This window comes from Lissotriton helveticus, chromosome 12 (genome assembly GCF_964261635.1).
Source record: "Lissotriton helveticus chromosome 12, aLisHel1.1, whole genome shotgun sequence".
NCBI lineage: Eukaryota > Metazoa > Chordata > Amphibia > Caudata > Salamandridae > Lissotriton > Lissotriton helveticus.
This window is the reverse complement of record NC_136073.1, coordinates 485,217,591-485,245,469: the sequence shown is the minus strand read 5'-3', so window position 1 is coordinate 485,245,469 and position 27,879 is coordinate 485,217,591. Positions and strand designations below refer to the sequence as shown.

At 42.1% G+C, this 27,879-nt stretch overlaps 1 long non-coding RNA gene across 1 annotated transcript in view; it reads left to right on the top strand.

Annotated features, from left to right (window-relative positions):
* Positions 1-25,251, top strand: part of LOC144799856 (uncharacterized) — a 60,407-nt gene extending 35,156 nt beyond the window's left edge. Inside the window, exon 3 of the long non-coding RNA XR_013603889.1 lies at positions 25,051-25,251. This is a non-coding gene — a long non-coding RNA (uncharacterized LOC144799856). The remainder of the gene's footprint in view (positions 1-25,050) is intronic.
* The last annotated feature ends 2,628 nt before the right edge of the window (positions 25,252-27,879 follow it).

Below are 27,879 nucleotides of genomic sequence, written 5' to 3'. Positions count from 1 at the left end.
TATGACATAAGGACATTCATCTGGAATTGTAAGAGTAAATTCAGAGGTGGAGGGTGGAATGGTCTCCTGATTGCACCCCTATTTTTCCCTGTTCCAAGTTTCTGTCCCGGTATTAAAAGTTCCTTTTGATCAGAGGTCCTCTTTGCTTAACAAACCAGAACGGTGCGGATTTGTATTTTTACTCAGTCTTTTAGCTCATCACCCAATTTATTGTTGCTTCTTGTCCGGTCACGGCCTACCTAGATCAGCAGTGTCCGCTGTAAGCGCTGGTGGTCCAGATCCATGCCAGAATTTCAAGATATGATACATGGAAATCTCAAGTAACAGACAGTGAGTGTTAATCCTAATAATCTGGCATTGACTGGCCGTCCTGGACCAACAAAGTATATGCATGATTTAGATCACCTATGTTGTAATTTAAGGTGGATACATTCCATCGCAGCTTCCTCTACAGGACTTTGCCCTTTTGCGATTACTTACATTACTCCTTTCTCCCCCTGTTGCTCTCTTCTGCTCCTCACCTTTATCCTCAGATTAGGATCACTTTGGTTCACTTAATTTTTACTGTCTTTCCTTTCAATATAATTCACTTGGGGGTGAGGGTGTGGAGGACTATTCTTCCTGCTGTGTTTTCCGCCTATCCTACGCCACAATACTTTAGCAAAGGAACAGAGGTGAAAATGTAAGGGTTTCAATGGCGTCATGGAAGAACTCTGGTACTCCAGAATAAAAATTGCCACTTGCCCAAGGAAGACCATATACAACTTGAACAGAGAGGACAGATGGTCCAGCTTCTTGTGTCAATAGTTCTAGCGTTTGAGCTCTAATGAAATACTCATTGCAAGAATACATACGGAACATGGCGTCCAGTCGCACAAGGCAGCTGATATAGTTGTCAAAGTCCATGTTTCCATTTTCATCAGAGTATCTGCGAACAATCATACTGTAGAGCTGGTCATTCAACCGAAACCCTGCTGCTTCGGGTTGAGGCCTTTACTTATCTGGGGGTTACCTTCCAGAGAGATCTGGGATGGACTAGCCAATTAGACCTTGCAGTGTTAAAACATCACCAGCAGGCAGGTATTCTTCTGAAAAGGTTTAATACGTCCGTATCAAAACCCATCAGCCCATTATTAGAGATATACGGATTGAAGGTGCTAAGTTCGGCCCTTTACGGAGCTGAACTTTGGGGGTTCAAAAACCTAAGAAATTTGACACTAGCGGAAAAGGAATTTTTGAGAAAAGCAACTAGCGTTCCGCAGAGTACCCCGTTGACACCATTAATGTGGGATCTGGGAAAAAAGCTGTCCAAGATCTTACTTCCCTACGACCGCTACTGTATTGGCGCAGGATATGGACTACAGAGGAATTACAGCATTATGCGGGGGGCTTAAAGAAAATAATTGCTAAAGATTCCTCCCATAAAATACACTGGCTGAAGGCCATTAGGTCCCTGTTATTCATTCTGGGATTGGGGGAACTTTGGGATGACCCTGCAAATGCGATATTCCCTTCCAAAAAAATCCTGAAGGAAAAGTATTGGGAGATGGTTAATCTAAAAGCATGTACAAAGGGTCTTTCTTTACATCTAACAAGTCGTTTTCTGGAATTTAAGGCCCAACCGAAGCTGGAATTATATTGGGATGCCATAGAGAAGCAGTATGACCATAAACTCTATTTCCAACTTAGAGTAGGCACCCTCCCAACAAGGTCATTTACAGCTAAATAGGCAGGAGAAAACGACAATGATAAATGCCCTAGGTGCAGGGACGAACAAGAGTCTATAAGTCATCTTCTCTTCTTTTGTCCCCTTTATGCTGCTCCTAGATCGATGTGGGTGAAACTTATTTGTAAATTGATTGGCACCCGCAGCCATGAAGAGGCATTAAGAATTTTATGTACTGACCCCAGTCCCCCAATTGCTATAGCTGTGGCCAAGTTTTTAAAATGGGCATGGGTAATTCGGACAGAGCAATTACAGTAGTAAACTGAGAATCTAATATTCATCTACTTAAATTAGCTGTAAATATAGGGGATGTATTCTTTAATTGAGCATTGTGTAATATCACCCTGGACTGTATACATTGATGAGTTTTATGGATTTTATGAATTTAAGGATATATGACGTTCGACAATAGTCCTTCGTAGTTTAATTTCTTTTTAACTATTTATTGTATACATTTTATTGGAATTTTATATATTGGGAAATGTGTATTTTAGGTACTGCTTTTATGACTTAATTGTCGAATAAAGTTTATGAATGACACTTTCTTCAGGATGGTTTTTTATCTCTTAGTGAGTAAGAGTGAATCTTTGTCTTTATAAACACCCCCGTTCAGGATAAAATGGCACCGCTTGTTTTTTTGTGTGCGTATTAATAATCCTGCAGTTCCTTAACATGCGTGTAATCCTTCATAAATTTAGAGGAAACGACATAGTCAATCTTCATATGACGTTGTTGCAAACACTTTGTGATTCTTATTGTCACACTTGGTTAAAATCGGCTACCTGAAGTAATCAATTGCAGTGAGGGACTGCACCCGTCTACAAGGGGATGTCTGGGGGTCAAGTGGACCCCGATTCACCCCCACCAGAGGGCTGCTATCAGGGGCTCACTGACAGTGTGCCACCTTTAAGGTGGCACACTATCAGTGTGCCTCCTGACAGCTTCTTTGCCTCTGCACCCCCATGTATAATACGGCACAGGTACAGAAGCAAAGTAATTCCCTCATTTGTATGGGGCCACATCCCCATGCAAATGAGGGAATGCCCTCTGAAGACAGTGCTGTCTCTTTATGTACGCCAGTGCTATTGGTATTATACCAAAGTGCCCGGGGGGCACAAAGCCAGCATAAAAGCCTGTTGCACCCCCGGGGCATATTTGACAAATCCCATCCTGCCTCTGGGCAATTTTTGTCAAAAGATTTGCACTCACTATTAGCACATGCGACCTAACTAATGCTTAAGACACAACAGGAACATACCCGCTGGGCAAATCCATCAAGTGTCCACATTTTCTAAAGTACATCCCATTTTTTATGTATTAGAATTGTCACTGGGGCCAGGATTATATTGATTTAGTTGTATCAGTTGTACAATGTTGTGCAATTTTTCCGAGTGTCGTGTAGCTCCTACTAATCTGTAGGATCTGTGCATTGTTTGGACAATGTAAACTAAGGGGTTGGTGCCTAGACTTATTCCAGACCACCCCCCCTCCCAGGATATGTTGGCCTATAGACCAGCTAGCTCATAGTGCAACTGTAAGACCCCCTGGTTTACCAAGGGGCAAACAGTTCCTTGCAACCCCTGAACATGACTACCCTGATTCCTCAGAAATCGAGGATACAGTACAGAACCTTTCGCTCAGTCACTTGTGCTCACATGTCTTCACATAAGTATACAGAGAATACATAGTGGGAAGTTTTCAATAATATTTATTGAACCAATGTTATTCTTGCATAAAATATGCGTGCTGCAATGATTAAGAGACAGAAGCTTATAAAGGACATTACAGGCACCAAAAGGATAAACAGAAGCTACATTTCTACCATGGTGCTAAAGAAATGAATATATGCAGTCATATATGTAATGCGGTGATCTAACATAACCCTATTATGCAAACCCTACTCTAAGGATACCTAGAGTGTGTATAGGTGTAGAGCCACGAATACCCCCAAGGGACGTCCCTACCCCATTACCTGATCGGATAGAGTGAAGGACCCCATCTTGGTCTCGAGTTGGACACCCCTCACGGAATCTCAGACCAGTGCATGATGATTTCTCAGCCTGTAGGGGTCTTCAGTGTCAGAAGAAGTCCATCCACACCCAATCTATCAGGATGCTTAATATTTATAATAAAAAGGCACCCATCGTGATGTGTGTGCTAGATTAGAGATGTTATGGATATGTAGATAGTGCTGTCACCCCATAGATGAAGATAGAACAACTTTTGTACCTAGTGCGTAGAGACGCCTAGTACATGATGTTCAGGGCATCGTGACAATGTTGTGCGAAGCTGGATGTATAAACAAAGTAGTTTCAGAGAAACCAATCCAACATTGTTGTGCATGCAAATGTGTGCAAAGGGTCACTGCTGAAACGTTCTTTTCTAGGACAATATAAGGAATAAGCTGCCTTGTTACATGGGCCTAACTCTGGAATATAACGCAAGCAGAACCCCCGGCATATTGCAGCACAGACTGGCAAATTTTGCAATCCGGAAATGGCAGGATTCACGGCAATACAACGCGATACAAATTTTGTGTCATCTTTCTTGTTATTTAGAGTCAGAGTTACTCTGTTATTACCTTCAAAATTGATCCATTCGACATATCGGTGTAAGAAGGGGAGCGCCACAGGCCATCTACCATGGGGGAATGGTTTGAGGCTGGTTGTCATGGGTGAAGGGGCACAGGATACAATATAACATGGGGAGGTTGCACATGCCTCACTGTCCTGCAGGGTGGCACAGAAATTGAAAGAATGTGATGTACCTATTACTCATGAGCACCACATGAATAATAACACTGTTTTCATGGAGACAGCAGATATCGAATATACCTTCTGAAACCAGGTACATGCAGCAGAATAAAGCATGTGTTCTAGTCACAGAATCATAATGGCTCTTTCACCTGCACGCTCTAGGTACTCTTTCATGCCTCCATTCCCCAATTTCCCTTTTCTCAACTGCACTCACCGAGTTTCTGATAGGGAATTTCTCTCACCTGCATTCACTGTGCTTCCTCTCCTACATACACTCATCAGGTTCTCCTCCATCTCTTAATTTCAATGACAACCAAACGTGTCAAAGTGTTTCAAAGTTTCTTTATTCGGTTAAAAAGTTTAAAACCATCAAAGCACAGTACAGCATTTCATTCAACAGTTTTCGCATTTTAGATGATTATATACAGACAACAGGTGCCTCTAAAAACATAAAAAACTACAAATTTGGCGGAAATAAATACAATTAAAAACACTTTATCACCCGCAGAAACTTACTCAAAAAGCACCCAGACACAGAGGGGCTATAGCAAAATTACGGTAACAATGTTTTGTTTCGACTCCTGATCGCCCCAATAATGTAGCTTGGCACCCCAAAACAGACCACCGGAGACCCAAGCATTTGTAAAAAGGTCAGAGCCGGTCTGACTTGTTCAAAATTTTGGCCCCGAAACAATGGGACAATACATTTTTTACGATGGGGTACATAAAACTTGCAAAAAAAGATCATATGAAGGGTATTCTGATCAGAGCAATTATCACATGGGCAATGCCCCAAAGTCCCAACTTTCGCAAAACCTTTTGGGTAGGATAACAACCATGGGAGCATATTGTACTTAAACCTTATCAGCACGTAGCGATGGAACGGCTTGTTTATATAAGTTAAGTACGGCTGAATGTCTTTACATATACTCAACATTATAAAACTCCTCACCAATGGTTTCACCAGTTCCTCTTCTTCTCTCTGTGACTGTGTCCTGTTCAGAAACATGGCCTTTACAGCTTTAATGGCAGTTTTGCTTAAAGCCGTAGGGTTCGTAAACAGTTCGGGAGAACCCATTAAATCAGTTTGAGTTTTAATATAACTGATCCAAGGGATGTCCAGGGCCCTGTCTAGAGACAGACAGTCTTGGATAATTAACTGGTTTAAATTCGGAGCTTGCTGCGCCCATACTCTGAGCCACCCCAACAACGGAGCTACAGCGATCTGGTCTGAAATATAACCCACCCCTAGATCTTCTTGTACATTAAAAGCAGCTACAGTTTGAGGGAGCGACTACAATTTTCTTAAAAAGACATTTTCGGTGGTTTGGATCTCAGACATGTTCAAATAACCCCAGACTTCACTCCCGTAAAGGACCATGGGTACACACTTGGCATCGTAAATTTTCACAAGAGCCGGTAAGGGCTTACAACCCACTCGTTTTGCAAACCCCAACAGGGCGCCTGTTGCTCTCGCTAATATATTCTTTTTCAATGCACGTTGCGCAACCCACGACCTTCTATCATCAAAGACAACACCTAAATACGGGAATGTAGGTACTTTAGTGAGAACCTGACCTTTACAGAAAAAAGATGCCTTCTTTGCCTGCCCTCCACCAATTGACATAGTGTGTGATTTTTTAAAATTTGTTGTTAAGTCTAGAGAGTCCATAAAATTGACAAAACAATCTAAAAGAGATTGCAAGCCTCTTGCCGTTCTTGATAACAAAACAGCGTCATCCGCATAAAGTAAAGCTGGGATTTTTTTTAACCAACTCTCGGAATATCTTTATTTACTAGGGTTAAAGCATCACCCAAGTTGTTTATATAAAGCGTGAACAACAGGGGTGCCAGAATGCAGCCCTGCCGTACCCCCCGCTCTACAGGCCATGCATCGGTCAGACTTCCATTCTCGTTGTAGCGGACTGCTGCACTGGTATTCTCGTGGATTTCTGCTAGGAAGGATATTAATACAGGATCCAGCCCTATGTCACACAAGGAAGTCCATAATTTTTGTCGATTTACAAGATCGAACGCAGTCGACAGATCCATAAATGCTAGGTGTATATCCCCCTGCTTTGCGACTGTATATTTCCCTATGACAAGATGTAAATTTAGACATTGGCTAGCAGTACCTCTTCCTTTTCTAAACCTATACTGCAGGTCCGAGACAACATTATTCTCTTCCAACCAGTCTGACAATCGGTTTAAAACAGCTTTTCCCATAATTTTCGCAGCCGAGTCTAAGAGTGAGATCGGCCGATAACATGCCGGATCTTCCCTCGAGCCCTTCTTGAAAATTGGGACAATAACTGCTCTACCCAGGACGCTGGTAGGCCAGCATTAACAGCTGCATTAAAAACAGAAGTTAAAATCTTTGCCCAATAATTTGGGTCCGCCTTGTACAGGTCCGCAGGGACCCCATCCGGGCCTGGAGCTTTCCCATTTGCAGTGGACTCAATTGCCTCTAATATTTCCTCCTCTGTGAAAATGATTTTCCCAGCTTGTATATTCACCCCACTAGATGTAACGGAAAATGTGGTTATCTCAGCATAAAGACCACTAAAATGCTCCACACATTTTTCTGGGGCAATGAGGCAGTCCTTGTTTGTATTATCTGTCTCATTAAACAATGGACTGTTTATCACTTTCCAAAATTGAGTGCTGCTTTTTAGAACACTCGATTTGGTTAGTTCTTCCCATGCCATATTTTTTAGCTCATTTTTTCTCTGTTTGGTGGCATTTTTATAGGCCCTTCTAGCTACAGCAATCCTATGTGGGTCCCTATCAGACTCTTTCAGAGCCTCTAACAGGGCTACATGCGTGCTACTGCAAGCCTGATCAAACCAACTTTCCAATTTTTTCTTTCTGGGTTTGCTTTTCCTACTTAGCTTTTCTGCTACATGAGTTGTTATACGATTAAAAGCACCCAGAATTTCAATTCGGTCTGAATTTACTCCTGTACATACATTCAGTTCCTCTGCATTACACCTATGCAGATCCTCTAAAAAATCCATAGGGGTAACCGCTTCCCTCCTTATTCTCCTCCCCTGACATATGGAAACTATATTAGAATTTTTAATAGGAGCCAGCGTATTTTCCCCTTTAAGAGCCCTGATATTGATATCCAGACTAAGGGGATTATGATCACTAAATCCATTTTGTATTACACTGAACGAACCTATGCTATCCATCAGAGGGGATGAGACAAAGATATAGTCCACAATGGACTGGTGACCTTGACCAACAAAAGTCGGAACAGGACACAAAACGTCCCCTTGTGATAGGGCAACCAAATAAAACTCAGATAAAAGACTCTCAAGATACATCCCGCTTCTGGTGTGCTCAAAATGAGTACCACCCCACGGGTCAACTTCATAATCAACATTCTGCAGACACTTAAGGGGACAAACGTGAATATTAAAATAGCCAAGAATTATAAGATTATAATGTACCTCGTTACCCATACTATAATCCTCCAGAAATACTGACAGTGCTCTCAAATGTTCCATTTCATCAATCCTGGTGAAGGAATTAGAAAAGTTTACCACCAGAATTTTGGGCAAGTCTTCACCCTCCAATCTGACTGCCAAAATATTTGGGGAGCTTGACACCACTAACTCATCTCTATACAGTAATTTAAGGCTAAATAGTAACAACAGCCCCCCCCCCCCCTGGATCTCCCCATTGGTGACGGTATTGTAAATTTATTAAATGATTGGTAACCGTCCAGATGATAACCTTCTTAGGAGTCCCAGGTTTCCTGCAGTGCAATTATATGAAAAGGAGATAGCGTAGCCTCCCAGTTTCGGTTCCCCCTTTTTGAGCGCAACCCCGCAAAGTTCCAAGATAGAAACGCAATCTTATTCTTATTCAAGTTGGCTCTATACTTCTTAGAGTCACCAGCTTCAACAACCTCCCAATTTAATGTCGCTGAGTTAGTAACTCCATAAACCTCTGTGGACCTTAAGGTCTGAACAGCCATTTCATCAAAAGACCCGTCTCCTACAAATTGCACCTCATGGTTAGGTCTTTCAGGAACCACCTCATTTGGTTGAGAAATTTGAAATCTATCAGGAGAGAGAGTAGTCTTGACTATCATTTGGGTGCCAAATCGATCCTGAAAATCCAGTTCTGTGGATGAGTGCACTTTACGATCATCAACCGAGCTGGTTGATCCTGGGTCTAGGGTCTCCGCACCACAGAGTCAATCATTCGTATTTAAGCCACTTAATGCCTCATACCTATTGGTCAGCTCAATGGGCCCAGCGAGGGGAGCTAACTGAGTAATTTCCCTGCATTCCCCATACCCTCCGAAATTCTTTGGGGGATAGAAAAAGCCCAAGGGAAGAACATTAACATAATCAGGATTTATCCTATGTGAGCCTGCCTGCTTCAGAATATGATCAACCAATATTGGGCAGCGAAAACTTACAATTACACAGTCACCACTGAGAATTTTCTTTGTTTTCCCCACCCAGGGTACCCTTCTCACCATTTTAAAATTGTTAAACAGATGTTCACCCAAAACAGTTTTAACACTCAAATATTGCAGGGCCTTATTTTTAAGGGTGGTCCAGTGTTCCTCTTTACCATCCTTTGTTTTTGGAACATTTGCCAAAATTATTGAGTAAGGACTGGCTTCTGGGGGAGGTGCAGCGATGCGTCGCGAGGAAAGGCCCGAACAGAAGAGCTTATTCTCCCTGACTGGCCTAATGGCCCTTGTTTTGATCCTTGACTGTCCCCCCCCACCCACAGCCAACACAGGAATAGTTGGCACTACAACTTGGGGTACAGTGACCATCATAGAATCTACAAGGTCAGTTACCCTCGTTGTTATTACACTTAAAGAAAGTGTATCATGTTGGCTTTCCCCTTGCATTGGAACTTTCTGTTTAATGAGATGTTTTTCAATAGTATCTAGTCTTCCGCCTATTTTCTCCAATTCAACCATGACTGGGGTAAGAAATGCTTTCCGCCGTTCTTCCATTATTGCAATAAAGTGGCCCATATTGTCCCCCGTCTTGTCATTTACATGATTACCTAACTCTGGACCTCCCTTCCTTCTATCTTCCATAGTCGGTTCTGTGATACTTGCATCCTGTCTACCCCTCCCAGACGAAATACCTTTATTTTTACTGTTCCTGGGCTGTTTAGCTTTTCGCCAAGTACTTTTAAGGGGGTCACTTGCCTTTCTTTTGCCTGGCGCATCATTATTGTTGGTAACTGAGGTAGACAGTAACTGCCTAGTACATGTGACTATGGGAGAGGTTAGTAAACTAGACACATGAGATGAATTAGAGGCAATAGACAGACTAACATCAACAGCAGCCCCGTTTGTAATAATGCGGATAAGGGGAACATTAGTGTCTGGGGGAGGCTCTATGGTTACTACAGGCAAAGGTACTTGACAGAGTGGTTCTAACGATATCCTTCTCCCAACAAGTTCAATTTCTTTGGCCACAGCTGTTTCTGCATGTTTCAGGAAAGTGTCCTGAGTCCCAACCCCCCCACCCCCAGAGTTTGCTTTAGATAAAGATTTAGCCATCTCAGAGGATATATTATTCCCAGTTTAGAACAAACAGTCTTGTCAACCAAGTATATAAATCCGTAAGCAAAGTTAAAATAGTGCTGATGATAATGGCTCACCCCCTGATAGTGGCGATGTCAGAGGGGGGGGCCCAGCCCAGCCTCCTCTGGCCTAAGAGGGCCCGCCCTTTGCCCAGGCTTAGCCCGGTGTCCCGCTCGCGTCCCGCGACGCGGGTAGTGCGCGCTTTGTGTAGCGCCTCCGGGGCCGGGAGATGACGTTGGTGGCTCCTGCCGCTATGCCCCCAGGGAGACGTCGGCCTCCTCTCGGCGGCCGCTGATGGAAAGAGCGGCGGCGGGAGGAATACAGGCGGGAATGAGGCTGGTTGGTGGCGTCTTGACCGAAGGGAGCAGGAAAAGCCAGGTAGTTCTAAAGAAGTATCCCCAAGCAGCTACAGGTTACACACGCTCCACCGGTAGTGCGCGCTTTTTGTAGCGCCTCCGGGGCCGGTAGATGACGTTGACGGCTCCTGCCGCTATGCCCCCAGGGAGACGTAGTCCTCCTCTCGGCGGCCGCTGATGGAAAGAGCGGCGGCGGGAGGACTACAGGCGGGAATGAGGCTGGTTGGTGGCGTCTTGACCGAAGGGAGCAGGAAAAGCCAGCTAGTTCTAAAGAAGTATCTCCAAGCAGCTACAGGTTACCTTTTTCTGCCTGGACCTATCAGGCTGCATGCTGTCAGGGAGTGCAGAACCTCTGAAGCCCTTGGTGCAGAAATAATTTTACACAAAGAGCAGTATGTAAATGAAAATCTTTAAATACCGGGCCTGTAGTTGAAGTGATGATTGGCTTGGCCTCAGATCATTCCCTTGGAAGTGGACCTGGTATGCTCTTCTTCAATAGGCTTCAGCAGGGCTTCTCTAGACAAGTATTATGAATTGCCAGGGCCTTATGATGCCAGGTGCTACAGGGAGGGGCATAGCACTGGAGGCTGGTTGCCATAGGAGAGAAAGAGATATACAAGAGAGGGATACCATGTAGGAGGTGGGCACACAATGAGGTGTGGTCACAGGAGGCTGCAAGGTGGGTGTCAGAGAAGTCTGCATGCTGTAATGAGAGGGCCAGAAGAAGCTGGGTGCCACAGGGGAAGCAGAGCACAGGTGGCTTAGAGTCTCTGTGGGGAGGAGTTTCAGGGGTCCACAGGGCAACATGGGTAAGGAAGAGGCTCTAGAAGATGTCAAGGGCTGGTACTTTACAATCCAGCCGAGTCTTAACTTCCAGGAGCCTTTCCTCCTTGTTGTGTGGGCTTTTGTTCTGGTGCCTAATGCTGGTGGTGTGTTGGAAGCTTACTGGCTTGCAGGAGGTGGGTTTTGGATGGGTTGACAGAGCATTAATGGTGATATTACATGTCATCCATAAGGGGAAGTAAACATCCCTTCTACCACTTGCCCACCCTCCCATGATTGTCCTGTTGCAGACCTATGTTAGGAGATCTGGGGTCATTTTTTTCACTGCAGGAGTTTTTCAAAAAAGCCCTGTCTTTTTAATTGTTTTGCAGATTGCAAAATCTCTACATTGCGTGGGGGCTGTCCAATTTACTATATGTTGGATAATTGTAAAAAGTTATTTATTATTGCAGATCTGAAAAGGCCGGCATAAACTGCACTGGTTACAACTGGAATCACGGATGTATTCACACCTGTAGTTCTGACCCAAAAAAACTTGTGGAATTGCTCCACAATAGCTTGCCCAACAACTGAGCTATTCATTTTGCGGAAGGTCTGATGGGTCATAAGATAAAATACTTCTTTTACCACCAAGAGGATTAGAAAGAAGGCTGGTGAAAAGCATGGGAGTATCTTTCAATAGGGCAGTCGATACGATGCTACAAGAGTGAGGGGCTCATTTCACCCAAATTAGTGAAATTAGTTAATTACTACAGAACCAGTGGAAAAAGGGCCCAGTTTACTTGCTTGCAATTTGGCCTGTGGAACCCTCATTACAACACTGGGGGAAAGCCTTGCCTTGTGCTGCACGTGAAGCGTACAATAAATACACTTTCAGAAAATAGGAGATGTTTTAAAGAACTCCTAAAAAATTCTAATATATTGGGAGCTCTCTCCAGTGCTTAGATACCTTTTTTCGCTTTTTGATACTATATTATTTGCAAGGTGAGTGAATGATACTGTGCAGCACCTAAAACAACCGTATAGCCTAGTTTCCAAGGGCCTGGTTCAAAAAGATATATTTTCACTTTTGTGCAAATGTACTCTTTTTCGGTATTCACAAACTACGATTTAATAGTAACTTTACGAATGCGGACACTTCGCAGTCAGGGTGGAGAACTTGGCATATAAAAAAATAGGCAAGGCCTATATTTTTACAGGCGAAGTTTACCTTTGTGATTCAGGTCCAAAAAGTACTAAGAGGATTATTTAAAGTGGCATATCATGAATGATTTTTTACAGAATTATTTTCTGCTTTTTTAGAACACGTTTTATGCATGCATGCAAAGATAGGCACACAAAAAATCCGACATCATCTTTAATACAATATTCAAAAGAAATTAGTCACCGAACAGTTGACCTTCACATTTGAACTACCTGGCACAAAAAGTCGCCATGCCAGTAGCAGTTACAGTTGAATGTTTCTTTTTCCTACAGTCAGTATCTCGGTAAGGAAGCAAACCATTTGCTTCCAGAACATTCTCTTGAACTGAATGACAGCTACAATAATTTCCTCTATTAGTCAGAGCCATTGTCTTTATTTCATAAAGAAGAACTGTATCAACGAGGTAGACATCTAGTGCTCTGCATATTTTAAGGGTTATTTGGCAACATGACTAGAGCTAAAAGTAGCCTCTTAATCTAATTAATTGACATTTCTGAATCTTGCTTTCACAACAACACATGGTTTCATGTTCTGGGTTTTAGCACTTGTCAAGCTTTTTTGGAGAATGTTTTGGTCAGAATGACAAGATAATTTGTGACTAGGGCTCCAAGCTAGAGAAGTGTTTAAGGCTATAATGATTTATTATCATCACAGAATAACAAAATTTACAAAGCATCACATCAGAAAATTTGAAATGTATTTGCCACCGTGAGAGCAGCACTGGGGAGGTTCATAATTCAAGTATGAATTCCATAGCAACTTTTTTTTATGCTACAATATATTTATGGTGAAGCTTTATTTGACGAAGAACTGCTGCTCAGCTAGTTGGAGGCTAAAGGTGATCTTTATGGCAAAGACAGCTATACTTTTCGCTGACTTTGAGAAGAGTTTTAGCATAGGATACAAAATAATGCACATTTCAGTTTGCATGGTTTTTCATATTTTGTGTTATGCTACAACAAACACATTAGTTCATAAAAAATGAAAGTTTGTAGTTATAGATAGAGATGCAAGGGTTTCCGGAAAAAAACAACGTCATGGGAAAAAAAAAGCATCGTGAAAACTTAGAAATGGAAAAAATATAACATGAGCAATCAAGTGCACAAATATGTCACCACCTCATGCAAAGTACCGTTAAAAACAGTGAACAGTGGGCAGGTTCATAACGTTGATGCGCCAAGAAATATTATACATTTGTAGTACATCTACTACTGAGCGTGCTTCTTCACTTGGATGGAATTCACTAAAAAGCCTCTATTAAAGTTTAGGAAAGCCTTACAAATCCGGATATTCACTTAAACCAAACTAAACAGAAAGATAGGCCTCCCAGGCAGGCTATGTCGCTCCAAGAGACTCTGCCAGAAGTGTTATCTACACTATACAAAACCCATAATTACATAAAAAAACAAAAAAAACTGTGAACCCCGAGGGTAAGAGACTGAGGGTGCAGTTGCCAAACACTCTTGTCATATAACGAGGCATGAAAATCAAATACAAGGGCATGTACAAGGAAACAACTAGAATACCTAGAACTAACAAGAGCAAGTGTCCTGGCCAAAGACATCGAACTAACGGAAAAAAGACTGTCTATGGACAATCTGTTAGATAACTTTAATGACAAAAGGTCATCTATGGGAGATATGGCAAGGGCAAAATCTCCAGTTGCTCAGGGGTCAGAGCACCAGGACATACATATTTCTAGTGGAGAGGAGGATGATAGCTATATCTTACAGTCTGCAGAACTACTTGTAGGTCGGAACTCTATAGGAAATGTGACAAAAACGGGGATACAGAAGAATAAATCCCCGAGGAAGCCCCCCTCACCCAATATAAAAACAAGGTCAACCGCTAAAACAGGGGTGGTACAGTTAACGCAAGGCCCTATAGCGCTTAAAAGAAAAAGAACTGGGGCACAAAAGCAAGCTGCAGAGAGAGGGGCAAAAAAGCTAAGGATGCTGCCTACACGGAGAACCCTGTTGCTGAGTCTGTACAATGCCTACAGGAACTGGCCCCAATAAGTAAAGAAGCCAACCCACAGATAAATAAGGAAGGGGGGGTAGGGGGTGATTCACCTTCTTTTTGGAAAATCCTGGAAAATACTATCAAAAAAACGATTAAACCGATTCATGATAGACTGGACAGGATCGAATCAAGATTGGGGAGTATGGAACTCCTGCTTGCATCAACACAAACAAGGGGTCACCAGGGCAGCGACCGACATGGCAAGGCTACAAAAGTACCTGGACAAAATTCTGATTGTAATATCACTAATAACAAATCTAATGTTTTAGCGAGTCCCAATGCTTCTTTAGTAGGCTGTCAAGCATCCATAGCAAACAGGCAAGCGACAGCTGAGGGCCCCCCGACTAGTTCAGTAGAGGAAGGGGGAACAAAACGAAGAAGTCTGGAGGTCGGTGGGGGGCCCAGCAACTACGTAGCTCAACCCTCTGTGGTACAACCCCAGCCTGTGTCTAATCCAACCATAAATCACCCGGTAATTACACAGCAAACGATAGATCTACCCCCAGACTCATCACCCTACGTGGTAATTCTGGTAGGGGTACCACCGCTTGAGCAGGGGAAGAGGGAATCATATAGAGAGCTAAAAAACAAATGCATATATTGGCTCAATGAAAATCTCCCTTTGCCACCCTATATGAGTGCCGAGATATTGTTTGCTAGGCGGGTAAATTGGGTTGGAAGGCGGATAAAGACAGGAGAAGGGGATTGCATTATCATTAATTTTAAGGACCCACGATGTGTAGAACATATTTGCAGTTGGGTACAAAAAGAACATAAGGGTCAGATTCAATCAATACCTTTAACGTATTTTTACGCTCCAGCACAGAATAGACAGTGGGGTTATCTAATTAACCCAAACAAGAACAATGGACAGAACCTTCTTGCTCTGCAGAATATAAGGTTAGAGAACAGATTTGAAGTATTCTCCGGGTTGTCCGACTGTGACTGACAACAAATCCAGAAAGGTGTAGAATGTGAAGGCAGCTCCTCACCTATCCCAATCTCTATAGTAAAACCGTGCCATAGACCCTTGCCGACTAAAGAACCACTATTAATAAATCAGTGGAATACCCTGGATTTGTTGTCTTGGAATTTGGCAGGTTTATTAACCAAATTCCAAAACAAGGAATGGCTGGAGTATATAAATACATTTAATGTAATTTGTGTCCAAGAGACATGGGCAGTGGACCCAATTAACTTTAACTTGGAAGGCTAAAAAATGTTTAGTGTCCCAGCAGTTAGATCCAATGCAGGAAGAGCGAGAGGAGGGCTTGTCATGTGGGTCCGCTTGACTATAAAAGGTATATGGAAGGACTTACATTGGAAGTCCGATTGTCTGTTGGCGGTACAGCTGAAAATGAAGGAACTCAATTTAATTATCGTTAACTTTTATAATGTGGGCGGGGGCAGAGGAGAGGAATTGGAAAAATGTCTAGCCACCCAGATGGAGCAAATGACAGATATCCCAGCACCACGATTTTTGATTGCAGGGGATTTTAATTGCCACTTATGCCCCAACCTAATACCTTTCACAGAGGACTGGTCTTCTTGTAACATGGAAGAGAGTGCCCATTTTGAGCATACCACAGAAGGGGTCAAACTAAATACAATGATGCTAAATCTGGAGTTGGCACACTCAATGGATTTAATACATCTAAACCTGGAAAGTGGAATCAACCCGACATTTAAAGAGAGAGGGTGCGGTTCCTACATAGATTTTGTATTGGTGTCCCCTTCAATAAAGCTAAGATTATTAGAATTCAATATTGAGTGTAGTGGTTTTAGTGATCACAATCCCTTCACACTGGTAATGGTATTAGCTAAAGGGGAGAAGGAAACAAGAAGGAGATTAACTGATATCAGGGAGACGGTAACTGAGCAGGGTAGGCGTTTAAAGTGGGCCAAACTGGATGGGGTAACTTTTTATAAAACACTAGTGGCCAAGGGCACAGAATACTTGAATTTATGTTTTAATTTGGACGTAAATGGGACCCCGGTAGTCGAGGCGTTTGAGAATTTAGGACGGCTAATTGATAGCCTTCTATATACAAAGGGGAAGGGTAAAGTAGTATCTAACCATAAATGGTTTGATAGAGGATGCTCCCAAGCACAGAATAAGCTCAGAGCAGCGCTCAAACACAAACCGAGGGATGGACTTATGACTATGCGCTGCAGAACACGCTATAAACAAGAAGTCAAGCGTAGGAAAAACGCTCTCCAAATGGAGACCTGGGAAGATCTGAGGGAGGCATCGAAAAAAAGGGACCTTTCAATGTTTTGGTCCATAATAAATAGACCCTGCTTTCAAGAAGGAGAAAGCCCCTGTGTAGCATTGAATGTGTTGCCTGAGCAGTGGGTGGCCCACTTTTCTGGGCTATACAATCGAGGCACCCAGGAGGAGGGAGAGCAGGATGCGGGCAGGGTGATAAATATAGAAATGAATACTTTCTCCCTACAGGAGATTGAGGGGGGCATTAGAGGCCTCACTCGCAACAAGGCACCAGGGCCAGACGGGATCCCGCCCGACCTATACTTAAGTAATATGGAACTGTGGGCCCCGATATTGACGAGAGTCATTAATGCCGCCATAGTATCAGGACTTCCCCGCTCTTGGTCGACGGCCATTATTGTTCCTATTTTCAAAAAAGGCAATAGGGACAACCCGCAATGTTATAGGCCCATCTCTTTGATTGATGTAACTGTAAAGGTAATGGGCAGGGCCATCTTGAATCCCCTCATGCGTTGGGAAGAAGAGGACTGTATCCTGACAGAAGTACAATATGGCTTTAGGGCAGGCCGATCTACCACTGACCAGTGTTTAAATTTATATTTACTGGTCACAAAATATACAGTGGCAAGCAATGAAAAAGTGTACCTAGCCTTTATGGATCTGGCGGCAGCCTTCGATTGTGTAAATCACTCGAAGCTGTGGGCCATACTCTTTGGTCTAGGTGTTGATGCTGGTCTCATTCACATCTTGAGAACCCTACACCATAATACAACGGCTAAAGTGAGGTATAATAAAGAGAGGGGCTTGACCGAATCCTTTAAATGTACCAGCGGGGTAAGACAAGGATGTATTTTAGCACCCTTTCTGTTTTCAATATATATAAATGGGCTTGAAAAATCTCTAACCAGTTTACAAGTGGACTCCCCAAGGATAGGAGATAGATCAGTGCCGGTCCTGCTCTATGCAGACGACGCAGTCCTGTTGGCTCGCACGCCACTGGGTCTGCAGCGTCTAATTGATGGGTTCATTGAGTTCATGAACGGCCTAGATCTATCTGCCAATTTAACAAAATCTATGTCATGGAGGTGGGCTCTAAAAGTAAGGGGAAAGACTTTAACTATAGAATAGGCTCAACGACTCTGAAAAAAGTCCAGTCTTTTTTATATTTGGGCATTTTATTTGAAAAGATCTTAACTTTTAAACCCCTGATTGAGGGACATGGAAATAAACTAGCAGTAAGCTCTGTTAGAATTATGAATTTTGGTCGCCGTTTAGGACGCTGGTCCCCGGAACAAATGATGACCCTTTACAACTCCGTCTCTGTCGCGAAGGCGATATATGGAGCAGAGCTGTGGGGAATAGGGAACGTAGATAGACTGCAAAGAAAGGAAAATAAATACCTGAAGAGGCTTCTTAAAGTTCCACAGGGCACATCGTCCTATATAGTACACGAGGAACTGGGTTGTACATTTTTGGAAGATAGAGCACAAATAAGGCCTGTGGTGGCCTGGTTAAAAATATGGGTCAACCAGGAAGCCACCCTGACCCAACGAATAATTTCAGATTGCTTGGGTAGGGAAAAAGGCAGTTCAATTCCGTGGCTAAAATATGTGAAAGAGGCTCTAGAGGGAATTGGTTGCGGAACCCTATTTTCAAATCCTCAAATTATTACTAAACGGGACCAAGTGATAGTAACCGAAAAGCTTCTCAAAACCAAAGAGGCAATACGAGAATCCAATTCAAAGAAACTGCAGACAGTCCAGGCTTATTAGGTAGTGAAATTTCATAGGGAGCAGGAACCATATCTTGCTCTTGTATATAACCCACATGATAGGTTTTTAATAACATGTTTTAGATTCGACATGATTCACCATGTGCTATCAAACCCTTTGGGGTTTACTGAGTCAGTTGAATCAAAGTAACCCTGCGGCTGGGATCACCGATCTCCGCAGGATGCCCTCCAGTTTGTATTATTATGCCCATTTTATTTAATGCCCAGGCGCTGTTTTTTAAGAGGAATTTTAAAGAAAGCTAATTTTAGATCCGCGAGAGACGCGTTGGCTTTTTTAAAAGTGTCTAAAGAACCCCTGACCCTATTTTATGTTACAAATTTTTTAAGGTCTTCTGTTAGATTGAGGTCTAGTATAGAAATATGACGACTGTTATTGAATTGGGGGAGCGATACCTGTTTTGCTACCAAACTGTTTTCATGTATTATGTTAATTATTGTGTTGCTGACTGTGATTTTCTACTCTTCTATGGTATTAATGGACGAAAGGTCAGCACATTTTATGAATTGGTTTTTTAATGTTGTACTTTTATGGTGTTAATCAATCGCCGAATAAAGTTATTCATGATGATGATGAACAAGAGCAGAAGTGCTAATTTTGAAAATCACTCATCTGAAATGATACTTGAAGCTCTCAGGAAACAGACAAAGAGTGAAGGTCTTAGGGCAGGAGAAAGTCCAATTGTGGCCGCATTTATGGGTAGGGGCCTTCACTAGTGGAGTTAGGCCTAGAGAAGAAAGTGTATTTATATGCCTGGCATCAGCCATTCTGGCGGCAGTATCTGCACAAGGGTTGAAATGGCTTAGGATTGTGATGTTAGAATAAATGCACAGAGCATTGAATGATTAATTCCTCCATCCATTGAAAGCAGTTGGTATCAATATAAGGTAGGCAACAGGATACGATAAGGACTAGACGAAGTTCGGGTTCTAAGGTAATATCGAGCAGCAGCGATTTGGTGTATGAGTACTGGGTAGATGGAAAAGAATTGAAATGTTTGTGATAGATTAGAGATACACCACCTCCTCCTTCACTTCTGCACTCACATCTAATGAGTGTGATTGGGTGAATAAGCTAATCAAGAATGAGGTTGCAGCCAGGAGCAAGCCAGGATTTGGTTAGGCAGGATAGATCTAGGTGCTCATTGGTAATTAGGGAGAGAATTAATGAGCTTAGTTTTACTGCTAGCAATACAGTAGAAACGTATTGGCTGGAACGGGTAGTGCCTGATGGTAGTGAGAGAGTGGTGAGTGTGCTGGAAGTAAGATATAGAGCGTGTGAGTGTTTTTATATAACTATTGTTAAAGTTTTGCATCTACTTCCAATTGGTTTGTGTTTTCTTTTTTGTTAAAAAAAAGTGTGATGGCGGTATGCGTGGACTGATGCTTGGTTGGCGGTTTACGTGGCCTGGCGCTTGGCTAGAGGTGTTTGTGGACTGGCATTTGGCTGGCGGTGTGTATGGGCTGGCCGTGTGTGTAAGTTGGAGCTTGGCTGACGGTGTATGTGGACCGGACTTTGGCTGGCAGGATGCTTGAATGGTGGTTTGTGTGAACTGGCATTCAGCAGGAGGTGTGTGAGTAGTGAATTGATGCTGGTCACTACACACACTTCTAGCCAAACGCCAGTCTACACACTCCATCAGCCAGCAGCCGGTGTGATTGTGTGTTAGTCATGTGGACGTATGAAAGTCTTGGGCCCTTGTATGGCACTGATTGTTGATGTGAGTGTTGTAATGTGCTGGCCCCGTGGCTTGCGGTGTAAATGGTCTTGTGTGTGTCACGCATAAAAAGTGTGTGAATGGCCTGTAAAGCGTTGGCACCTTGAAGCGGCTTTACAGCTCACGAGCTGTAAGTCATTGGTTCCATTTTTTGACCTTTCAATATTAACAGTTTATTTAATTTTTGTGAAATCTCTTGTCAATAAAAATTTACATTTTGAACCTTTCACTGATACTCATGCCAAATCTAACTAGTTGTGTGTGTACTTGAGGAATAGATGGTTGGGAATTACTATTAGTCTTTTCTGGGAATCTCTGCCAGGGTGTACATTATCTGTAGGGAACATCTACCAAATCTAGATATTTTTGTAAACTAAACACCCAGGGGAGTACAGGGCGGTGTGCCCCTCGAGGATTCCATCGAATTTTCTAACCTACAATGCCCTGCCAACCCCAAAATATGACATCAATTACTCATTTCCCTTGTATTTCAGTGCCATATTCTTCCAGAATATGAAGGAAACCATACATTTCCTACCACCCAGCATTCCCCTCCCAGGTCTCCTGATAAAAATGCTGCCTTATTTGTGTGGGTAGGCCAAGTGCCTGCGATAGGGAAGTGCCCAAACCGTATTGTGGACACATCAACATTATCTATCACAAAACAACCTGTTTCTGCATGGGTGGCACTTGTATTTTTGGTCCTGGGCTCAGTGACCATCTAGGGAAACCTACCAAACCCAGATATATCTGAAAACTAGACACCCATGGGGAGTCCAGGGAGATGTGGCTTGCATGGTTCCCCTAACGTTTTCTTACCCAGAATCCCTACCAAACCTAAACTTTGTCTTAAAAATTCTAATTTTCCTCACATTTCTGTGATGGGAAAGTAGTGGGATCACAGGGCCAGTGCACATTTCCTACCCCACCATGGACTCCCCCAGGTGTCTAGTTTGAAACATATGTGCTTGTTTGGTAGGTTTCCCTAGGTGCAGAATGAGCTGGGGACCAAAATCCACACCTACCCACTTTGCAAAAACCACATTGTGTTTTGGTGGAAAAATGTGGTGCATCCATGGTGTGCTTTGGACTGTTTCCTGTTGCAGGTACTAGGCCTACCCACACAAGTGACATACTATTATTATCAGGAGACTTAAGATGCGGGTGGATGGAAGTTTGTGGCTCTCTGCAGATTCAAGGACTTGATTTTCTAGTCATAGTTTGAGGTTTGCAAGGGATTCTGGGTAACAAAATGTGGGGAAAGCCATGCAAGCCAGCCCTCCCTGGGTCTCACTAGTTATCTAGTTTTCAAAAAAGTACAGGTTGGCTAGGTTTCCATAGATGCTGGCTGACTTATGGTCTAAAATTAAGAGCTAACTATGTTGGGTTTTGGGCCGTTTCTTGTCACGGGCACTAGGCCTACCCAACAAGTGAGGAACCATTTTTATCAGGAGACTTGGGGAATGTGGGTAGGATGGAAGTTTGTGGCTCCTCACAGACTCCAGAACTTTCCATCACAGATATTTGAGGAAAATGTGTTTTGTTTTGTCAAAGTTTGAGGTTTGCAAGGGATTCTAGGTAACACAATGTGGTGAAAGTCACGCAAGTCAGCTCACCCTAGATACTACTTGGTGTCTAGTTTTAAAAAATGTACAGGTTGGCTAGGTTTCCATAGGTGCCGGCTGAGCTAGGATCCATAGTCTAGGGAAAAATGGGATGTGTATTTCGGCCGTTTTCTGTCGCGGGCACAAGGCCTACACGCACAAGTGGGGTACCATTTTTATCAGGACATCTTCTGGAACACAGAATAGTACAAGTGTGACTACCTATTGTCTTTCTCATCATTTGTGCCTTCCAAATGTAGGACAGTGTGTAGCAAAGAAGTAATTTTGAGAAATGTCCTGCAATTCTCATGCTAGTATCGTTACCCACAAATTCAAAGATGTACAAATAACCACTGCTTCTAAAGTCCACATCTTGTGCCAAGTTTGGAAATAAATAGTTTTGCTTGATACCTATTTTTCACTCTTTATATATTACCCAATGAATTGCAGTATATCCAGTACACAATGAAAAACTTTTGCAAAGGTCAGCTCGGTTATTGGCTCTAGGTACCTCGGCTTCTTTGAGAACCTACAAGCCCTACATATCTTCGCAACCAGAATGGTCCTACAGAAGTAACAGTATATTGCTTTTGAAAATCTGCCATAGTTAGAAGAAGTTACAGGTGAAAATGTGGACAGAAATAACTGTTTATTTCAACTCAATTTCAATTTATTTTTATTTTAACTGTTACTTTCTAAAGGAAAACCTTGAAGGATCTACACAAATGACCCCTTGCTGAATTTAGAATTGTGTCTACTTTACAGAAATGTATAGCTTTCTGGGATCTGCCATTGGTTTCATACCCATTTCTACCTTTCTACCACTGACCGGAAGGAGGTTGAAAGCAAAAAAATTGGAAAAATAGGCTATGCCCAATAAAATGGCAAAACTATGTTGAACAATTTGGTTTTCTGATTCAAGCCTACCTATTCCTGAAGGCTAATAAGAAGGTGATTTTAGTACCACAAACCCTTTATTGATGTAGTTTGCAGGAACAAAACTGCACATTTCTCCGGATTACCTTTACATTCCCTGGATGTTGGGAAAAGAAGGACACAAATTTAATGTGGATACCTTATGTGGACAAAACTTGTGGTGTCCAGGAGTTGATTACTCTGTAAAAAGATGCTGTAATTTCTGTGGCCACATTAACTAATAAGTGTCACAAAAAGTGGTCACAAATTGCCACAAGACTTTTTGCAAGATGTATTTAATTTTGCAATGTGACCCATGTATTAATAGATCGCTTTGCAATATAAGGAATTGTAGAGGGTTGCAGAGTTAAATGCCTAATGAATATTAGGTTGGTTGCAATTAGTGACCTCTTACGATAGGCTATAATTAAATGGATGGCATTGGTGGCATGCACATGCTACAAGTCTACCATGCCTGTGATTGTATTTCAAATTGAAAACTCTTCTTTTTTGAAGCAATGCAATATCCATAAAAAAAATAAATGCTGCTTTAAAAAAACTTTTTACATTTTGAAAAACTTATTATAGATCTGGCAGTGGTACCCTCGAAAATTTGCAATTGCAACCCCTCCCCCCCCTTCCCAAGTTGCCACCTTAATTTCCACAGGGGAAAGGGTCCAAAGGGAAAGCCTTCCTCTTTTTTGATTAGTTATCACCCCAACTCTGGTTTCAGTAACTGTGCATTGGCCTGTGACAAGAATTAAGACAGTAAATCATTAATACCTATGGTATTGAGTCACAATTTGGAAGGGATGTCCAAAGCGCATCTCTTTGATTTGCAAATCAGTAACCATTTCTAAACTAGTTTTTTCGAGTTGGCAAACCAAGAAAAGGGGTTTCTGTGGATCCGAAACCATGTGACTTTACGAATTGCTGGGTTTGCCAAATTCCCTTAGTACATCTGGCCCTAAGTTCTGAATAGTGTAATTCATGTTAGGATCTCTTTACTGAAATTATATTAATACATTTCATTCCTTTACTTCTCCCATGATGTTAATGAACTACTGTCTCAAACAGAGAAATCCTATTTTCTTGCAGAAGCCTAACGTGTGGAGTTTGAGAAATAGCCAACTAGCAGCTGAAGTTTTAACTAGAGTCTCTAAATCAACTGGCTGTTTTTAAATAACATTTGCTTCAGGCAAATAAAGTGCCACTTATTTGGAGTGAATGTAACCACACAGGCTCTTCTACTTCATGCCAAACTCAAAAGCAGCAAGGGAAACTGGTCAGATATTTTACCTCAAAGATGACATTGAGATTTTAAGTCATCTCTTCCCTGTTAAAGCAGAGCTTACCTACAAGTCTCTTAGGGGTAAGACTCATATTTCCCATCTAGACCTATTTTAGCTAATCTGTTTCAAATCTAGAACAGAAATGCCTGTTCTACTGAAAAGGCATTTTCAGTAACTAAGAAAGCACAACCAGACTTTACAGCTACTCATCTTGCAAGCATTGATATCCTATCTCCTATTGACGTTATACTCCTACAAGAACACATTTAGTTATAATTGAATTGGATTAGGTCTGCCCTTTTCTTTCAAGAATCATTCTGAATTCTTCCAGATTTTGATACACTGGGAAAAGACCTCAGTGCATTGCTCCACCTTACCACTGATTCTGATTCAGCTCTCCCACTGAACCACACATCTGCACATAGATGAGGAGGTGCTAATTTTTTCCACTCCCACAGTAAACACTTGATGAGGCCAACACTAAGATCAGGTCTGGACAAAATTTTCATTACGCCTGTGTAATTTTGCATAGTTTTCAACATTTCAAATCCATTCGGGTAAAAATCCTATTGGTGGAGCCAGGACCAGAACACAAGCAACCAGTATTCATGGCACTTAGATTTTCTAAACTTTTTACAAACATTTTAAATTGCTCGTTATTAATTTCCAAGGTATTGAAAAGTCCACATACATTAATTGTGTTTTGTCGTTATTGCATCTTGTTCAGTATGCCTGGACATTTTGCAGGAGACTCATCTCACATCGTTTTTGGTTCTGTTTAAATGCTAACAGATAGCGCAAAATGCTAGATTTTCATTTCATGTAATTATGCACACCTCTTCAGAAATTGAGCATCATTACGCAATAGAAAATTAAGCAATTTTTTCACATCCATAAAAAAACACTGATTTGCAATGGTCTTACTGAGAGTGTTTGCCCAAAGTTCATACACCTGTAATTGATTATAGTAATACAATTCATCTAAAAGTTTACAATTTCAGAGTTTTTCAGTTTTGAAAAAAAAAGTGATTCTTAAGTACAATACATGCTTGTTGAAACTTAAAATATTTTGCTTTTCCCTAGGAAGTTGTTCCCGCCATATATCTGTCACCACCAACTCTCTCGGGGAATGTGTAAGAAATGTTTCTTCCACCTTAATTGAATTGTTATCTATTTAGATCATTCAAACATCTGGTCTAGGACCGCACTGTGGGGGATATGATTTCACATGGGTTTCTCTTAATTACTTTAGTACAGTTTGATTAAACAATGCCAAATAATAAATAATTCTAGAAGTAAAATGTTTCATTTGCGAAGTTTTGCTCTATCATCAGAACTCAAGATATGACCAAAAGAAGTCCATGCCAACAAAACTGTAAATATATATTTTATCTGTAGCCATAGAAATCTCATTTTTTTAGAGTTTTAATTTTCTTCTACTTTTCTTGCATTGTCTTTTCCAATAATAAATCTACTCACCAAGTGCCACTCACATCCAACATAATTACAAACTCTGGGGCATATTTATGAGAGCCTTGTGTCAAGTTTGCATCATGCAAAGTGGTACATGTGTGACACAAGGCTCTGAGTCAGTTATGAAGCCACACAAAGCCACACTGCATGGCTTTAAGTGGCCTCATGAATGTTGAGGTAAGGAAAACCAGAGCAAATCACTGTGTCGCCTTAATCTGCGCAAGGGAGGAGTTCCATGGGCTTTGCTGGGGCTGTTCCCACACAACTACCATGAGGTTTGACACATTCCCAGATTTCCAAGGACTTATAAATCAGGGAATGCATCAAAACCTCTGCCTCCCCAGGAAAGGCGTAACAAGGACAAATATCTTCATTTTTCCTTGTTTTTTCCTTTTTCTATTTGTGATACTTTCTGCAGCACACATAGAAGGAGGAAAACAATCCTGCCTATGACACAGGCACCCTTGCATCTGCAATGGTACTAGGCTGCTAAAATGGCGCCAATGCAGGGGGAAAGGACAGGAATGAACCATGTTGCATAAATACAGTGCATTCCTGCCTTTTCGCTTTGGCATAGGGCAGTGCAGCAAGGAGACTTACTGCGCCGCCCTATGCCAAGATCCCATAAATGAGGCCCTCGATTTAAACCTCATAGGTCAGCGTTCTTACCAGTGCGGAGTCAAGGATAATTACTGACTGTATGGTGATGAGGCAGGGTGGCTCCTTATTTATGCAAAGATTACAAAATCTTTCAAATCTAGGTTGTCAGATCAAATCACAGGAAGGTCAGTATTGGTCAAAATTAATTATGATCTCTCAGTAGTCTAAAAAACAGTTTTTGTGGAATCTGCACAGTTGGTACTTGGGGGGCATATTTATGAAATAGTGGCGAGGTGAGGAGCAGCAGCTCACCTTGCACTGCGGCACCAAGAAAGAGCAGGAATCTGTTAATCCTGCCCTCATTTAACCCACATGGTTTTATGCACTTTCCTATTAAGCAGTGTCTGCCTTCCACAGGGTCAAGTCTATCACTATACTACACGTATTCCCCTCTTCTCTATAGCAACTAAGCAAGAGGAGCGGCTACGGTATACAGCCTTTACAACAAGACTTTTACAACGAACTACCATTACAACGCAACTTTTACAACGCAAACCATTACAACGCATAGCGCTGGGGGGCGCTCTAGGATAGGGAATAGGTTTAATGTACTATCCAACACCTTTCCTACTATCCACGGGGACTGGAGTTTGAATGGTAAATTAAATTATTCACTATCCAGCGCCCAAAAGCATTATGCGTTGTAATGGTATGCGTTGTAAAACTTGCGATGTAAAGGTAGGCGTTGTAAAAGTATGCGTTGTAATGTCATACATCCGCGACTACAGAGGCTGCACATAAGGTGAGCGGTTTACTGCTCTGTTGATTGGACGAGCTCAGAAAGTGTCAATGATCAGTGTTTTGTCAATTTTGCAGGGCTAGGAAGGGCAAAGTCGTTTCTCATGTTGTGTGATAATTTACATTAGGATCTGCTCTGCCCTAACTAAACAATGCCCTGTGACAGAATACCTGCCCACTCTATGAGGGTCATGGTTTCTTCTACTGCTCTTACCAGGAGCGTCCTGGTGACTCATGTGAGTTAGTGCCATGCATTATAAAATTTCTAGTAATGAAAATGTTTTACTGTTGTTACTTTTCTGTCTGCTACTGTAAGGCTATTTCGGATCCTCATTGTTTAGGCAAAAAATAAGAAGCTGATGGCAGAGCAGCAGGCAGTGCCATACATAGGACATTTTACGTTAATAGTCATGACGTAAGGAATCTGTGGGAGTATGGCTACTAAAGGTAACTTCCGAATGTAACATGTGCTAATGCTTCTGAATGCTTGAATTAAAAGCATTGTGTTAAAAAATAAAATATAAAAAGGGCAGGAATGTGCCATATTTAAGGCATAAAGCACATTCCTGACTTTCCCCCTGCGCTGGTGCACTTTTGGCAGCCGAGTGCCAAAGCAGGCACTTTGCATCATGGCGCAAGGTTGCCTATGTTGCATGTAGGATTGTTTTTGTGCAGGAAGTGACACCTTCCTGAAAGGCATTTTCCTCTTAATTGCATGCTTCAGAATGCAGCACACATAGAGGAAGTAACAAGGCGAGGTGTTTCTTTTTGGTGCATTCCAAGGTTTGCAGGGCCTTGTGAATCTGGGAATGCATAATAAAATATGGAAGTTGCGTGGAAATACTCACACAATGCCCATGGAATGCCTTCCCAAGACAGAGTAATGTAAGATATTGCTTTGCACCACATTGCTTTACTCGAGATGTTTAGAACCACTCAAAGTGGCTTTGTGTGGCCTCAATAATCTGACTTCAGGTTTGTATCACAACCAGGTAAAAAATATGCCCCCTGGCCTGATTTATTTTCCTTTTTTCTATAGCG